The sequence below is a fragment of the Camelus ferus genome, chromosome 2 (genome assembly GCF_009834535.1).
Source record: "Camelus ferus isolate YT-003-E chromosome 2, BCGSAC_Cfer_1.0, whole genome shotgun sequence".
Taxonomy (NCBI): Eukaryota; Metazoa; Chordata; class Mammalia; order Artiodactyla; family Camelidae; genus Camelus; species Camelus ferus.
The window spans coordinates 29,614,366-29,629,711 of NC_045697.1; the positions used below are offsets into that span (position 1 = coordinate 29,614,366).

Genomic DNA, 15,346 nt, shown 5'->3' on the forward strand with positions numbered 1-15,346 from the left:
ATAATAAGAAACTAACAAATCTATGGGGGAATTGATAGAAATTACTTCACAAAATAAATTATTTGATTCACAAATGGTTTTATATAAGGATTGGGATGATGAAAAAAACAAGGACATCACACAACAGAAGGCAAGTCTTCATAATGCCTCTTAGATTAAATACATCTGGTCCAAATAGATTGAGTAAATGGATTATCAAGAAGTAATAAAAGTAGGCCAACAGGCCTGGACATTTTTAGCTTCTATTGCAGGGGGAAAAGAGTGGAGGGTAGGGAGTGGGAGCTGTGAAATGAATTGCTTTGAATGGTAATCCCTTGAAAGTAATGCTGAAACTTCCTATTGGTTTATATTAATTACTGAGAGGGCCACTGATTGAATTTTGGTAACATCAAAATTTTTGCATGAGGGAGTAAAGTGGGAAGAGGCAGTAAGTCCACATCAGTGAGTGAAACATCATGGTTCACAAAAACAACTAAAATGTGTAATTTTCCACCTACTAGTCCTCTAAGCTTTCCTCCCTAAGTTCACCTACTTTTACAAAAAAAAAAATTGGCTTTTATTTATGTAAAATAATTATGAAAATTAATTAATCTCACCTAAACTTTCAGCAGTTTAGCATGACGAAAATATAAAGAATTTCCCAGTTGGAAACCAAATCATGGAACGCTACGTTAACTATCCCTGAGAGAATAACCACAACAGTGCAACAAATTATAAGAGCAAATTATAATAGGCAGTGAGACAAAAACATCACCTAAGAAGAAGAAAAGTCATTGTAAAAAAATTCATTATTTTAAAAGCACTGATTATTTAAACTCTTCATACAAGGGTAAGGCAAAGGGGTCTCATTCATTGCCAAATGACAAAAATAAAATACAGAAGTCTAATATTAAACTGATACAAATACCAATTTGCTTAGTATAAGAATGACTTGTAAGTAAAAGTCATAAAAGCCAACTTCTGAGGAAAATCAACAAAACCAAGAGTTGGCTCTTTAAAAAGACCAACAAAACTGACAAACCTTTAGTTAGACTAAGAAAAAAAAAAAAGAATATTCATATAACTAAAATCGGAAATGAAAAAGAGAACACTATCAATTTTACAGAAATACAAAAGATTATAAAAGAGTACTGTGAACAACTGTATGCCAACAAATTTGATAACCTAGATGAAATGAGCACATTTCTAAAAACACCAAGATGGCATTATGAAGAAAGCAAATCAGACCTCTAACTAATAACAACATTGATCAGTAATCTTAGATAAGAAAAGTCTAGGACCAGATGGCTTCACTGGTAAATTCCATCAAACATTTAAAGAAGAATTAACTAACATCAATCCTTCTCAAGCCTTCTAAAAAAATTAAAGAGGGGGGAACACTTCCAAACTCATCCTATGAATCCAGCACTACACCAAAAACTACAGAACATTATCCCTTATGAATATTGATGGAAAAATCCTCAACAAAATATTAGCAGAATATTAAATTAAACAGAATATTAAAAGTGGGATTTATTGCTGGAATACAAGGATGGTTCAACATATGAAAATCAATCAATATAATACAACACATTAAAAATTAAGGAAAGAAACATATGATCATCTCAATTGATGCAGAAAAAAATCTGGCAAAATTCAACACCCTTTCATGTAAAAACACTCAACAAATTAGGAACAGAAGGAAATGACTTCAATAAAACAAAGGCCTTATATGAAGGGCCCACAGCGAACAACATACTCAATGGTAAAAGGCTGAAAGCTTTTCCATTAAGATCCAGAACAAGACAAGAATGCCCACTCTTGCCACTTCTGTTCAATACAGTACTGGAAGCTCTAGCCAGAGCAATTAGATAAGAAAAAGAAATAAAAAGCATCCAAATTGGAAAAGAAGAAGTAAAATGATCTCTGTTCACAGATGACATGAAAACCCATCACAGATGTAACAAACACTAAAGATTCCACACACACACACACACACACACACACACACACACACACACACACACACAAAGGTAGAACTAATAAGCAAATTCAGCAAAGTTACAGGATATAAAATCAACACACAAAATCAGTTGTATTTCTATACACTAACAATGAACAATCCAAAATGAAAATTAAAGACAATCCTATTTGTAACAGTATCAAAAAAGAATAAAATATTTAGGAATAAACTTATCCAAGAAGGCAAAAGGCTTAATACACTTAAAATTACAAAAAGAAAGTGAAAGAAATTCAAGAAGAGTCAAATAAATGGAAGGACATCCTGCGTTCATATACTGAAAGACTTAATATTGTTAGGATGTCAGTACTGCCCAAAGTGATGAAGATTCAATGGTATCCTTATTAAAACGCCAATGAATTTTTTGCAGAAAGTGAAATCTACATAATATTCTCTTTTAATAAATTTTAAGGGTGAATCACTCCAAGTTATCAAAAAAAATCAATAATAATTAAATAATTAACCTGTGAACTAATATATTGAACACAGTAAATTGGAAGCTACCATTCAGATACACAGAGGATCCAACATTTAAAATAGGGTGGCATCATCACTACCATTCAGACTGACAATGGACTAAATTCACAACTTTTTGCATGGGATAATCACAGGCGAGATTTGGTGAGCCTGCCTACCATTGCACCTGAAAAGCTTATCAGCAGAATAGTATAATATCAGATAATGGGAGGAATAGTCCGGTAACAGATGCCTGGGTCTCCAGCAACAGTCACAAACCAGGGCAGTATCAAGACAGGTAAAGACCATCATCAGATACAGAGAGGCTCAATCTGTTTAAAAACTGGACTCTGTACTTTCAGGAGTTATTATAGACACAACAGAATTTCTGATTGACAAGGACCTTTAAAATCAAATTACATGTGAAAATCATTTTATGGATAAGAAAATGAGGACCCCAGGAAAAGGTGCCTATGTCGCTCAAGGTCATATAACTTGCAGTTAGCAAAACCTGGACTAGAATCTAGGTTTCTGGTACTCCTCCATCTTCCCTAATCAAACTCCTGAGCTTAAGGTTGAGAGAACAACATCAGTCTTTCGGCAGAAAAAGTCTCCACACAAAATGATTTCTTTTTCTTTCCAGTTTTACTGAGCTATAATTGATATATAACATTGTGTTACTTTAAGGTGTGCAATATCTGATTTGAAATACATATATATAACAAAATGATCACCACAATAAGGTTAGTTAACAACCATCACCATGCCATAGCTAAAAATTTTTTTCTTGTAATGAGAATTTTAAAGATCTACTTTCTTAGCCACTTTCAAATATACAATATAGTATTGTTAACTATAGTCACATGCTGCACACTATATCCCAGAACTTATTTATCTTATAACTGGAAGTTTGTATCTTCTGACTACATCTTCCCACCCCTAAACCCCTCACCTCAGACAACCACCAATTTGTTTTCCGTTTCTCTAAGTTTGGGATTTTTTAGATTCTACATATTAAATGAGATCGTACGGTATTTGTCTTTCTCTGTCTGACTTATTTCACTTAACGTAATGCCTTCAAGGTCCATCCATGTTGTCGCAAATTGCAGGATTTGCTTCCTTTTGATGGCCAAATAATAGTCCCTTGGATATATATACCACAGTTTCTTTATCCATTCAGCTGTTGATGGACACTTTCATGTCTTGGCTATTGTAAATAATGCTGCAATGAACATGGGATGCAAATATCCCTTCTAAACAGTGATTTCATCACCTTCAGATGTTTACCCACAAGTAGAATTGCTGGATCTTATAGTAGTTCTATTTTTAATTTTTAATTTTTTGAAGACCCTCCATACTGTTTTCCATGGTGGCTGCACAATTCTATAATCCCACCAATAGCGCCCAAGAGCCCCTTTTCTCTATATCCTCGCCAAGATTTTTTATCTCTTGTATTTTTGATGACAGTCATTCTAACAGGTACAAGATGATCACAAAACAATTTCTTGAAGATTCTTACCACATCAGTATATACCCAGTATGACTAAACAAACTCACGCCTGCCTTAGGAAAGGAATGTCCTAGGATTACATGGAAGCCTCTGTACTGATTCTGATAGCTGTGGTTATTGTCCTCTTGTCCCTGGGGAAAGGGGTTAGGGTCTGCCCTGTGAGAGGTGGACTTCCCAATTATTCTGGAAGAGGCAGAGCCAGAGGTAAGAAATGGGAACTAGCAAGGAAAGATCTGGCAGAAGGAAGAGGGAAACCTTCCCTCTTCTACTAGGGCCTTAATCTCTTTGATGCCTGGCCTCTACATCTAAACATACTGACAGTCACTTCTGGGGGAGGGGGTTGAGCCTGATGAGAATGGGTCTTGGCCTGCCATATCTAGGAGCCAATTTTAAGAGATTCTCGGGGTTTTGTTAAAAGTCATAAATCTGACTTTTATCTACTGTGGAGAGTTAAGAACATGTTTTCAGGCTAGGGATGGAGTGGAAAGTGGGAAAGCAGAGTCCCAAAGAGCTACCACAGTGCTGGCAGCACTGATTAGCACAGTCCCCAAAGAAACAGGGAACCTCAGGGACAGGAATCCAGGCATGTAAGCTAGGCTCACCTTATCATACAAAGATGGTGTGCTTTCCTGATCAGCACAGAAGAGGAGGCATTAATTTATAACTAGGAGATGCAATGGGTTTCCTTGCACATCACCCCAGGTTAAACACAGATTTCTTGATACCAATAACACAGGATGACATTCAGTGGGTGAGCACTGTGATCATCGTGCAGAAGGTTTACATCAGCACCCATTCTGACTGGCTGGAATTTGGCTGTCAACTATTTTGAGTCTCACCCTCCCAACAGTAACACATGTCTCTCCATCTCAGTTTCTGCTATTGACCCCTAAGCCTGGGAGAACACCAACCTTTGTGTTATACACTTAGCACTTATCCCAGATTCAGCAATGAATACATACCCTAATAATAAACACTAAGCAATACATATTACTATTCCCACTTTCTAGGCTAGAAAATTGAGGTTCAGAGAAAGAATCCACCCATAGATTGCCTAAGGCAGAACCAGAATTTAATTCCAAAACAAAAAGAATTTTAGAATTGTATAGTCCCTCTGCTCTGGAAATCTAGCCTCTGATGAAAGACAGTGCAGGGAACAAGAACTTCTGGGACTGGAAGGTAAATATATCACTATTTCACAGAATATTAATACAGAAAAGATTGGTCCTAATAAGTATCATTTTAATCCTACCCAACTCTCGTACTGCAATTATTGTCAAGCGTTATCTGAATACCTAAAAAGCTTTTACATATATCTGTATGACAAAACACTAGTCTGTGTCTTCAAATCCATGCATATGAACTATAAAGCCAATTTACCCCTATTTATTAAGAGAAAACCCCCCACACATATTCTATTAACGCACTGGCAGCCCCTATGTGAATGACTCATTTGATTAAAATATTACTACCGTTTTCCAAAAAAGACACAATTGAACAGAAGATTTAGTGAAAAAACTTGAATTTAACAATTTCTCCTTCAGTCATTTATTTAAACCTCTGACAAAAACCTCTCTGGTAAGAAATTATTTCCTTTACTTTCTACTTAGAAAACAAATGAAAATGCATCTGAACTAAATCAGCACTGCTGTGGCAACAATGAAACTCTAAACAAAAGCTGATGATCATGACAAGATTTTCTCAAAGGATGCTAGAGGCCCCAAACACTACCCACCATCAGGACAACCTTTAAATGCCCTTTCGCACAGGGCTCTGCCAGCCACTAGTTGTAATTAAAGTTCTTTCTGTTGAAATTGGCTTATTTCTTGCTACATCTGATTCTTTTCTCTTCTTTCTACTTATTATAAGAGATCCAGACACTAGTCTAATATGTAATTTTTCTGGTACTACATCCACATTAAGTTAATTTATCAAAGTAGTCTGAATACTTCAAAGATTTCTTTTTTTTTAAGATGTAGAATGACATCAGATTTCCTTATTAGTAGGATGGCTATTTAAATTTGTTACTGGTTTTCGTGTTCAGGACAAACAATTTTTCAACCTTGGGTGAAAATACTTGCAACAGGTTAAAGTGACTGTGTTTTACCTTAGGACAAGTGTTGCATGCCAATTTGTGTGTGTGTGTGTGTGTGAGAGAGAGAGAGAGAATACTTCAGAATTGAATTAAAAGATGTAAATTAAAAATTTGTTGTGTATCTAATCTGCCCCAGGTTCAGTAAATAAACAATTATTTTTTAAAAACAAAACAAAAACAAAATACTTGATATTTAAAGGGGGCATTATTAAAAATAATAACAGGCAACAGGCATAGCCAAGATTGTCCCAGAAAACTGACACGTATGGCCACCCTACTTATTAAGGAATCAAATGCTACACTTAAAAGCTGAAAGCCTCAAAAAAGCAAAATAAAGCTCACAGTGGGAAAGGGGGACACAGTGGGTCATGTGAGAACAGAAAGTCAGAAAAGTCCAGATAAAAGATCAAAAGAAAGCTCAAGCACCCACACCCAGTGGCATTTCCAGGTTCCCTAAGCACAGCTCCTCCCCACCTTGGATATTAACAGTCCATACATATGAGTCAAGTCTGTCGTACATCATGTGCTCTCCTTGCTTACTTAACAGTTTATTTTATTGCTACTCTCAGTCCTCCTTGATACTACCTTAACTTATCCCACCCCCAACCCCCCACCCCCCAAGAGCTTCCTTTCCCCTCTCTTCCTTATTTTATGTCCCATCTCTGAGCCAATAAACTAGAGTTACTGGGCACTTGCTACATACATACCAGGCACTGTGCTGAGTCCTCCTACATAAAATGGGGGTTCCCACACCGAATTAAATGCAGTCCTTGCCACGTAACTGTTCAGATTTTTGTTTGCCACACTTTTTAAAACAACACAGTTTCACTCCAACCTCCATTTCTAAGCAAACTAATCAAGGACGACAGTGGCCAAGGTTCCCAGTGAAGCCACCTCCCTGCTGATTTGTAGATAGTTCAGTATATACACTGAAATAAAATAAGAATAAACTGAGCAACTTTTGTTTAAGGCGTCAAAGTTTCTGCATCTTAAAACCTTATAAAAGCTCCCATTCGCCCAACCAAGACACTGCAGCTTCGCGGGGCAGGGCAGGGGTGAGGGGACAAACGCTCTTTCTTATAGCCCAATTTCCTCCTTGACGATGATGGAGGATTATGTCTTGCCCACCGCTGCATTTCCAGCACCTTGCAGAGTGCCTAGCACAAAATAGACACCTAATAAGTACGTACTGAGTAAATGAATGAACAAGGGGCTCGTGGTTAGCGACTTTTTTTCTTGATTCCAATGCCTCAGGATCTTTGCTGTGTTGATTATCTCCCCTCAAAAGGCAGCCCACTCCTTCCTTTCCCCCTGACAGTAACAGCTTTGAAGTCAGCCCAAAACCCTGGATCAAATACCAGCCACTAAATAGCAATGTAACCACGAACAAGTTTTCTAATCATTCTCTGTGCCTTATTTTTCTTATCTATAGAAGAGAGATAGCACTATCAAGTGTGCAAGGTTTCTGTGGTATTTGTGAGATTTGGAAACAATTTATGTAAAGGGCCAGCCAGGAACCCAATAAATATGTGCTGGATGAAAGAATAAATTGCCATTCTGTTCTGTGGCTCCACATCAAAGTGTAACCATCAAAGTGTAATTTGTCATTTAACAATAGATATGCATCAAGAGTTGTAACACACAACTGGAGTCTGTCTGCTACGGAACATCAAAGGAAGAGTTTAACATCTGCTCTTAAATGCAGGAAAACAACAATTAGTCCACAAGTAAAAAGGAAAGGTGTGCAACCTAATTTCATCTTTCCCACCACCATCACCATGTATTGAGGGATTACCAGCTTACAGCAGACCGAAGGTTTCTTGCAGGGGTCACAAGCTGGGGAAGGTAACCCAGGAAACGGTTTTTAAATTCAGCATTTATTGATAGCTCCTGCTTTTCACCGTCAAGAATGTACAGGCCATGCCTGCCCTTACTTCAAAGTGCAAAACTAAGCAGTCAAAAACCGCAAGAGTAAGACTGAGGTTGACGAGCTCTTTTATCCAACTTGCTTGCTCTTCCAGCAATCTAAGATAAAAACTTCAAAAGGGAATAACATCACATATCTTTGTGCAACTTTAAATTTATGAAACGCGTGCCTGTGACGGCCAGGCAGATGTCAGTTTCTGCAGCAGAGCCAAGGTCTGAGTTCCCTTCTGCTGCTTCCCCACTTCTCCGGGCCCGAGCAGCAGCCACGGGAAGGAGCAGCTCCCTAGGCTCTGTTTCCAGCACACCTGAACCTGCCCTCTCCTGAGGCCACGAGAGCTATTTCCGGGCCCTCACCTTCTTCTTTTCCAGTAACTGCGGCACAGACAAGCTAGGAAACTTCCCCAGGGTTTGCTTTCCTTCCCCGCAGCTCACCTGTGCTTACTCTCCTGGAAGATGAAAGAAACCCCAGAGTTTTTCAAAGCCCAGAGGCAGTGCTGATCTCAAATAACATTTTCCGTTTTCTTAAAAGCCATCATTTCCTCCTCTCCTCCGGCACACAGAACGGGAAGCAAAGCCCAAACGGCCTCCTCAGGGTGCACGAAAGTAACAGTAGACATTACAAAAGAACATGAACTCTGGTTTAAAAACTGCAAAGGGTCATCCTGGGATAAACACGGGCTATAATACTGAACCGTCAAATTCAGTTCTACAAGCTCACAATTCTGGCCTCCTTCAAAGAGTATCTGAGCAAAAGTGGCCCCCTTTGGATACAGATGTTTTTACCCTAAATTCCCAATCAGCCAGGCACACGCATCTACCATCACAATCTTTTTTCTTATCCATCCTCATTTGACAGATGCCTTCTTGCCAACAGTCACAGAGTTCACAAGCAAACTAAGCTGCAAATCCAGGCAGCCTGACCCCAAGGGCCTCCAATAATCTGCTCTGAACCAGGAAGGCACTTCTGTGTCTTGTCTAAATCTGAGTCCAGCCAGGACCAAACAGGAATGACCATCAGCACAAGGGTTCCACATATTTTTACAAACTGAAGTCCTTACTTGCCTGAATGATAGTGTAGTACTTTTTATGGACTCAAAAATATCATTTAAGATAGTTTTATACCTGCCATAGCAATGAAGCAGCAAGCACAGCTCTACAGCCCCCGACAGGGCAGAAAAGCAGCACACTGCAGCCTTGGCTTCAGTTTTGGATGGCAAGTCACAAATTATTTTTCAGACAAAACAGCAATCAGGAATTTCCTGAAACTTCAGGATCGATCTAGATAGCAAACTATAATATAAACACAAAAAAAAACTAAATATTAAACTAAAATCCAATGACCCCCTTTTAAGTTCCACTTGACAATAACTGGTACAGAAGCTTCACATATATAATTTTAAAATGCTGAATTTTAGGAGACAGAAAACATCTTAGAGATTATTCATCTTATCAATGCCCATTTTATTGAGCAAAGACTTATGAAAGACAAAGAAAAAAAAGTGAGAGACTGGATCCCAGGCCTCAACACCTTACAATCTATTAAACTGAACATTCTGTGAACAACTATTACTCAATTCAAGTTAAGAACAATAAAAGATAAAATTAGAATATGTTACAGAGAGATTCAAGTAGAGTATTAAGGGAGTTCGACACATACAAATGATTACTTCTAAGCACAGTGGTTAAGAGCATATACATGGGACTCATGTAGACCTAGGTTCAAGTCTTGACCTCACCACTCCCAAGCTGTGTGACATTAGACAAATTATTTCACCTCCTTAGGCCTCAGTTGCAAAATCTGTTCGATAAGGAGATAACACCTACCTCTCAGAACTGATATAGGACTAAATAAGATACCTAAGATTCTTAATGCAGTTCCCAGCACACAACTGCTAGCAGTGGCTTCCAGTCTGAGACGTCTTATTTCTCCACCCCCCACGTCTAGGTACTTCTCTGACCAATGTCCCTTAACTGCTCTGTCCAGGGCCCTACTAGATCCTACTACCAACTCCCCTTTAAAGATGAGGAAATGGACTTTGAGAAGATGGGAAACATGCCCAGCGTCATACAGTTAGTAAACAGAACACCATACCCACCTCTTTTAGGCCCTAGAGTACACGGTTATTTCTTTGTCTAATCTTTCCTATTATCTTATAAGCAATTAAAAGGCATGTAGGAGCATCTTATGGTACAAATTTTTAACAGTGCCCTCTCTAGGTAGGCCCAGCCCCAACAGCATACAGCTTGTGAGTAACATGTTGGATAGTTATCAGTCCCCACTACCCAACACTCACACATACCCTTGTGCAGTGAACAACCCACACAACCTCACACAGCCACCCTGGATCTCCAGTCTCCAGTATTCTCTTTTTCAGTCCATAATCCACACTGCCCCCCAAGTGATCCTCATAAAACTTCTATCTAATTATGAAATTTCTTCTACCTTAAAACTCTAACAGCTATATATTGCTTTTAAAAAAAAAACCAAGTCTCCGGGGTGGCACACGTAGGCCTCACCACTCTGGCACCAAGTCTTTTCAGTCTCAGAGCCTGCTCCGCTCTCAACATGCCCCCACCCGTCACAGCAGAATTCTGGCCACTCTCTGAACATGCCGTGAGCCTCCATTCCTCTGTGCCTTGGCACGTGCTTTCCCTTCAGCCCCACTACTCTCCCCTTTCCTGTCTTCTAACACAGCCCTCCAGACTTATTTCAATGTCGGCTCTTCAGTGCAGTGAACACATGTCATGGTTCCTCAGGAAATGACTGCCCCTTCGTCAGCAGGCCCATGGCATTTGTGGGTCTAGCTTCTCCCAGAGCTCACAGAAGTCAGATGGACATCGCACGGGCTGTCCAGTTGGATGGATTGGAGTTGGAATCCTAACTCAAACATTTTCTAGCTGTGTGAATGTGAGCAAGTTACTTCCCCCACTGGGTTTCAATAATCCTTATCCTAAGAATTACTGTGACAATCTAGAGACTCACTGCTATGACTTCCACACTTGTTCAGACAGGGGAGCCAATTTAAGGGCAGAATACCAAGAAATCTTGGTGTACTTAATTGTATCACATGAACCAAGAACTATTCTACTAGGAGAAATTATGACTACATTACATGCATACAGGTTCCCAAATATATGTGTGTGTGCACACGTATGTGTGTATAAATATATACATACATGTTTTTAAAATCATTGTTCTAAGTTTATCAATTCAATGCTTGTTATTTATTAACTTTTTTTTTCATTTGCTAATTTAACTCAACAAGTAGTAGCAGGTACCAAAGTTTAGGAAAATATAATGGAAGAAAAAAACTTAAAGATTAGAAAATTCTATTCATGATTTATTTTGGAAGAGATGGGTCAATAAATACCATTACTGAATGTTAGTGGTCAAACACCTCATTTAAGAATATCCAGCCCACTGCTTGTCGCATGTTAGATACTGAATAAATGTTATTTGAATCTGATTTTGAAACTCAAATTAAATTCCTTGAAAGCAAGGGCACATCTCATTCATCTTTGAATAATGAGCTCCTAACACAAGGCCTGGCACACAGTAGTTGTGCAAAAGATGTTGGCTTAATAAATGAACCTAAAATTGAGAAGGCATGCAAAGGTCTATAATACATTTTGCATCTCTAATTAATCTGGATTTCAATCTGCTCCAATAATTATATTACAAAGTCTAGGAAATGTTCCTTCTGTACCCATATCTTCATCTGAGATATTTAGAGCTTCTTGGGAGGGAGGGAAACGTATGTAGACTCCTTCCTTAGGCACAGAAATATTGATGAAGACAGCTATACAGGAGGAACATGTCACCTGCGCTCTGGTAATACAACAGGGGGACCAAAGAAGACACAACGCTTTATACACGGCACCTGTCAAACAGTGACATTTTCCATTTCGAACACATATCTAGTCCCAAAAGCCTCCTATTCAGAACATGTCTGGTTACAGTAAACACTGCAGAGACCGTAGAAGACAAAGCCTAGCCTACCCTATTTGCAGATGAAAAACCCACACCATATAGTTCACATATTTATACTCCCTTCTAACTGAAAGCCAGGATCGACTTAAATTAAACAAGAATCTAAGATCAAATTGTTCCTCTATCACTAAAAATGGTATTGTAGATATTTATTGGCATAGGAATTCATTATTTATTGTGCAGTGGAAAAGGAAGGATACTAATTTGCAGCACATACTACTCTTGTAGTATTAACATATATCAGCACATACGTGTATTAAACAGAACAATCAATAGAAGCTATTTCTACTTCTTTTAAAATATTCCACGGCTAGTTTTTCAAAAGTGCGTCTACATTTTGTCAGTCTTATAGACTCAAGTTTCCAGAAGTCTACCTCAATAATAAAATACTTGAAATAAGGAAGACTTTGAAAACATATCTGTGATTAAGAAAAAAATAAAAGTACAGGACAAAAGAGAGTTAAAAGGAAGTGTGGTAGGGTTCTGAATTTTCCCTAAAACTGTGTGCTTACCTCCCCCAAAAGAAATGACCAACTCATTTAAGTACCCCTTACAGTTCTCATAGTAGTGTCAGAACATTCTCTTATGACTTTTCTAAATTTCAGAAAGAACTTCCTTTCTTCTCCCCCAACCCCGCCTTCTCCCTTAACATTTACTTCCACATAGCTAGTTCTTCAGGACTAGATTTATGTGGAGCATTTCTATGCATTATAACTGCCTTTTTTTTTTTAACTTAAAGGTCAATTGTATACATCCTTCTGTGCATATAAATTTTCATGACATCAGTTTTAGTAAGCACGGATCTTTCTGCCATGCTCCCTCTGGTAACACAGGGGCTGTTTTTAGCTTATTAGGGTGATCGAAAGCCCTACAGATGCCCTGCTTCCACAAAACAGAAAGGTAACTTTTACAGCAATTCCACAAAGGGAATATTTTGGTGTAATGGAAGGAAAATATTTCACCAGAGACTATATTAAACTTTAAATTATTTAAACTTTAAACTGCTAAATTATTTGAAAGGTAGTTTAAGTACCTTACTTTCTGGGGCTAAGTTATATTTCCAATCTAAATACCACTGCAAATATCTGGATCCTAAAGCCCAGAGAATTAATCTTTTGCTCTTTCATCCCACTTCTGTGGACAGATGGGTGACTTCCAACATAATCCTCTTTCAAATATCCTTCCAGGATGGAATAATAACTACACCACATAAGATTTCCTTTATTTTAAGCTTAATATGTGAATACAAGGCTAAAAAAATCCAACTAAATATACTGCTATCATTTTTTTAAATTCCATTAACAAACGTATTTCACTATTGGAAATATTTCACTGTAACAAAAAAATGTTTTCGAAGACAATTTTCAAAGTCCTTGCTTTCAATGCATTTATATTTTAGGAGAGACTTGATGACCCTCAGGGGTTGTTTTTGTGACGTGTGTATACTCTGTGTGTGTGTACATAATATATTTTCAGCATAAATATCTTATTTAACTTCCAAACAGCTTCATAATTAAAGACCTTTAACTAAATTAAAATTGCTTCCAAGTAATACACAATTTACTTACAAATAAATTAACACTACAAACAATATAACAACAAAATCTGATCTTACGTTTAATGCTTCTATGGAACTTCTAGAGCAAAGTTCTTTTCTGTCTTGCATTGTTTTAGAAATGTTTCACCTAGCTCATCTGTACAGACAGAAATGTAGAAGAGCTGTTAATACACAAGGAGTACAAAGTTTAGGAAACTATCTAGTAATTTAATGAGCAAACTTCCTATTGTCAATGATATTATTTGTGGAAGATACCAGAAAAGAGATGTGTGAGTGAGCACGTGTGAGACTGCGTGTGTGTATACTGTTTTGCTCACATTTTTATGGGCCACTCATATTTCCAAGTAGTATGTACAAAAAAGTAGATTGACTTAATTATTTTTAAGTCCTATTTTACCTTTTCAAAAAGCTCAGGGAATAAAACTGAACTTTATGGCCCAAAGTAATTTTTTCTACAAGATAGTCAAGCCATTCATACAGGTGTCTCAATTCAACTAACTAAAGAATATCTCAAAAAAGTTACAAAACAATAAAACTAACAGCTGTATCAATTCTTCCAACACCAAGCTACATGAGGGACTTACTGAACAAGTGATTCCACATTCTGTTTTCCTTTCCAGGCAAGGAAAGAACCAAATGGATTTCATTCTTATTCTAAATTCAGAACCAAAGAGCTTATATAAAAGTCTAAAACACCTGAAGCTCAGAAAACTAGACTCATTTTCCAGTCATACCATATTGAACTGTCTTACCTTTAAAGTTTAATTCATCTACTGAATACCTGATAAAAGGTTTTATCACAACCTTGAGGACTCAGTTGATGAAACCCCAAAGAAGTGGAACAATGTTGAAAGTCATGCTAATCTCTTGAAAGGTTTTTTTTTAAAGGTCTCCTGAGCCCCTTCCCACGTTTTTAAGTCCATAAGAGCATATGAAACTTACAAAGCCATGGAAAAAAAGAAAGTAAAAAAGCCACAGACCCACTGTTAACTTTCTGAGAGAAGCATAACAGAATTTTTAAAAAGCAAGTTAGAAAGTACTTACTTTTCCCAGGTCTTTGGTACAAAGCTCAGAAGGCAAGTTCCCTTTTCCCACAAAGTCTTGTTAATTAATAGCAATCACTCAGTGAGGTCAGGCAGCCCAAATATATCTAGAAATTGTGTAGACACGAAAAGTTAAAATTCAAAGTCAGAAATTAAAAACCAAAACACCCCATTGCTATCCAGTCTCCACATAATTAAAATACAGATTTCACCGGAATATCCACATGATGAACTATGTTAGCTACTTTTCTTGCAGAATAATACTAACAAGACTTGCTAAATCTAGATGGTGTTTTGATCTGTCATCTTATTAAAGTTACTAAAGTAGGAACCAACAAGGTTTCTTGGCAACCGTTCATGGTAAAAATGCCCTTCTCAGGGAGTCATAAAAGGCAACTGAGGGAGGGTTTGGACTTCTAATTATACTGCGACTTGGGAGGAAAGGTCTTCAGAAATCACACTTGCCTGCCCCACTTTCCAAAGATGAGCTCATCTCACAAACACAGAAGCAGTTGTAAATAGAAGTGAACAATAACAACTTAATGAGATCCATCAACAACTTTTAAATGCCCTTCAGACGTATCCATTTAAGCACACTTCACTTTTGCAAGTGGTAATGAGAAGACAGTCGTGTTAACTTTTTTCTAATAAAACTGAAAATCCAAAAATTCTACCTGATGATAATCTCACTAAAAACATAAGTTACTTCCCCAACAATCCTGAGAATGAATATATAGGTAATAACTCATTCATAAGATAAAAGAGTTT

The 15,346-nt window shown here is 37.6% G+C and overlaps 1 protein-coding gene across 20 annotated transcripts in view; it reads right to left on the reverse strand.

The window, feature by feature from the left end:
* APBB2 (amyloid beta precursor protein binding family B member 2) overlaps positions 1–15,346 on the reverse strand; it is a 332,928-nt gene that overhangs the window by 229,211 nt on the left and 88,371 nt on the right. For 16 of the 20 annotated variants that reach the window (XM_032496430.1, XM_032496425.1, XM_032496409.1 and 13 more), the window contains one exon: positions 14,580–14,685. The exons of 2 other annotated variants lie outside the window; for them this stretch is intronic. The gene's annotated coding sequence lies outside the window, so the exon portion shown is untranslated. Of the gene's footprint in view, positions 1–13,592; positions 13,672–14,579; positions 14,686–15,346 lie in introns of all 20 variants that reach the window. 2 more of the 20 variants (XM_032496354.1, XM_032496361.1) reach the window with 1 other exon arrangement.